At 34.4% G+C, this 3,142-nt stretch overlaps 1 non-coding gene across 1 annotated transcript; it reads left to right on the top strand.

Annotated features, from left to right (window-relative positions):
- Positions 1–2,559: 2,559 nt before the first annotated feature.
- LOC118661615 lies at positions 2,560–2,691 on the top strand. Its single transcript, XR_004969403.1, has one exon. It is a non-coding gene; the product is annotated as a small nucleolar RNA SNORA63 (small nucleolar RNA).
- Positions 2,692–3,142: the final 451 nt, after the last annotated feature.

The raw sequence follows: 3,142 nt of genomic DNA, 5'->3' as shown, positions 1-3,142 counted from the left end.
ACATGGGACTATATAACATTTTCAATTTGGTGTTTTGGATTTTTTTCTTTTAAATTCCCAGAAGAGGAATCGCTGGGTCATAAGGCAGTTCCATTTTTAATTTTGAGAACCTTCCATACTGTTTTCCACAGGGGCTTGCACCAATCTGCCTTCCCACCATCAGTGCATGAGGGTTCCCTTTTTCTCCACATCCTCACCAACACTTGTTATTTGTTGATTAATTTATGATAGCCATTCTCACAAGTGTGAAGTGATATCTATTATGGTTTAATTTGCATTTCCTTGATAATTAGTGATATTGAGCATTTTTTTTCTTCAGATTTCTATTAGCCATCTGTATGTCCTCTTTGGAGAAGTGTCTATTCAGATCATTTGCCTATTTTTTAATCAGATGGTTTGCTGTTGTTGTTATTCTTTAGTCTATTTTCTATATATTGTTATCTAAGATTTTTTTTGAAGCCCTAAATATGTTAGAGATATTCAGTAACACAGTTTGTTGTTTTACAAGGTGCTAATATTTTTCCCAGTTTGACTTATCCCCCCTTTGCTTATAGTATTTTTTTCCAGACAAAAGTTTTTCTTTCCTTTTCATAGTTTATTTTTTCTTATATGTCTTTCTTTAGAATTTTGAATAATAGGATTTTTTTCTAGTCCTAAGCTTTAGTGAAATTCACTCATGTTTTTATCTAGTACTTATGTTTTAATTGTTCACATTGAAATCTCTCATCCATTTGGAATTTATCCTGGTGTAAGAAATAAATACATCATATCTTTTTTATATGACCATCCAGTTATCCAAATATTACTTATCAAAAAGTTGATCTTTTCTCCACTGATTTGAGAAGTCACCTTGATCATACATTAAATTTGCAATTGTAATTGTTTCTCTTTGTTTGTTTGTTCTTTAGTTTCACTGGGTTGCCTGTCTATTCATGCACCAATACCATTTCTTAGTTACAAAGGTTGGCAGGGTGCTTTAATATCTTATAGGTTAGTTTCCCTCCTAGTTCCTCTCTCCCAGAGTTTTTCTGGATATTCTTGCTCATAAAATATACTTTCAAATGAATTTTGTAATCCACTTGTCAAGCTTCAGAAAAACAAACAAACATGTGGTGGTATTTTAATGGGCTTGCATTCCATTTATAAGTTAACGTAGGAAAAACTGGCATCTCTATGATAGTGAATCATTCTCCCCAGAAACATGGTATGACTTTCTTTTGTTTTTCTAATTCAGGGCCTTGCAGGAATTTTCTTTAACATATTAATATCTATTAATGATATAAGATTATTCTAATTAATATTCTGTTTTACTATATTAATTAATATGAAAATTGCATATGACCTTAACAACAAAGCCAGAGCCTTTTCCACTAAATTCAGGGAGAAGTAGAGTGAAGACCATTGCTATGTAACATTTTGTTGTAAGTATTAATCACTGCAGATGTTACATAACAATGGATTTCATGAGCATCTTTGTAAGGAGATAATAGACATTACTCATTTTATTACTAATTTTAGTGAGAAAATACCTCTGTCTTTGTTATTAATGTTATATATGTAATTTTTATATATGTCAAGGAAGTGTCCATCAAGTCTTACATTGTCATTTTCTTTTTATATGTCTGTAAAATTCACAAATGGAATTTGGCAAATGCCTTTTCTCCATCTCTGGAAATAATTATATGATTTTTCTCTTTAGGTCTATTAATATGATGAATTATTCAACTGAAACTCCTAATATTGAACCACTTTTGCTTTTCTAAAAATATGCACATATGGTTTTAATGTATATTTGATAATTTTTGGAAGATTTTTGCATAAATATTTATTAGGGTGAATAATCTATAGTTTTATTTTTTGGTGAAGTTTTATCAACTTTCAGATTCAATGTTATCTTTGCTTTATAAAATGTATTCAGTACTTTTCCTGATTTTTTAAAAAATGTAATCCTTAAAATCACTGGGGTTGAAAAATACATATTTATTGAGAAATACTTTTTACCACTCCAATTAACTAAGGCTGTCTAACCATTAAGGAAGGCAAGTAACATCCCAGTTAACTGTATGAGGCTTTGGCTATCAATGAAGTTGCAAACAGCCATATTCAGACTCTCAGAGCTATTTTTCTCATTTCAGAAGATTGGGTGGCACTTGGTTAAGTGCCCACACTATTAGATTTCATGAAAAGATAACCAAAGGAACATAAGCATGATGAAAATCATGAATCTGAAATCAAAACCTGTATACATAGTCTGGCAATGGAATGAAGTATTTGGAAGTGAGACTATCTTGACAAGTCCTGGGTGTATAGTTATGGCTTTTATAGACTCCCTAATGTTTAACTGACTTTAACATTTGCCTCTATAAGGAAGGAACAAAGAGAGGGAGGGATGGAGGAAGGAAGGAAGGGAGGGAGGGAGGAAGGGTGGGAGGGAGGGAGGAAGGAAGAAAAGTAGGAAGGAAAGAAGGAAGGAAGAGGAAGGAAGGAAGGAAGGAAGGAAGGAAGGAAGGAAGGAAGGAAGGAAGGAAGGAAGGAAAAGAAGAAAGAAAGAAAGGGAGAAAGCAGGATTCAGACTACAACATAGCTGTTAAGTGCTGTGTTGTCGTTCCCCCTTCTCAAAATAAAGTTGTTTCTTAACTATACCTGTCTGCTAGACTCCTGTAGCAGCCAGGGACGCTTTGTCTCATACATAATTGCTAAAATAAATATTGATTGACTGGTGATTCTTGAATGAAGAAAGAAAAAAGAAAGAAAGGGAGAAAGAAATGAACTAACATGGAGTATTTCCTAAGCATGAAGCTCTGTACTGGGCTTTCTTACTCGGTATCATTTAATTCAAACCAAGGACTTATGGGGGTACTTATTACCTATTCTCACTGTTTTCAGGTGAAGAAACCGAGAGTTAGCGTAGCTAAAAATCTTTTAAAAACTAACTTTCACCCTAACCGGTTTGGCTCAGTGGATGAAGCGTCGGCCTGCGGACTCAAGGGTCCCGGGTTCGATTCCAGTCAAGGGCATGTACCTTGGTTGCAGGTACCTCCCCCCGCGGGGGGTGGGGGGAGTGTGTGTGCAGGAGGCAGCTGATCAATGTTTCTCTCTCATTGATGTTTCAAACTCTCTATCCCTCTCTCTTCCTCTCTAT

This window comes from Myotis myotis, unplaced genomic scaffold (genome assembly GCF_014108235.1).
Source record: "Myotis myotis isolate mMyoMyo1 unplaced genomic scaffold, mMyoMyo1.p scaffold_m19_p_1, whole genome shotgun sequence".
Classification (NCBI taxonomy): domain Eukaryota; kingdom Metazoa; phylum Chordata; class Mammalia; order Chiroptera; family Vespertilionidae; genus Myotis; species Myotis myotis.
This window is presented reverse-complemented; position numbering and strand designations above follow the sequence as displayed.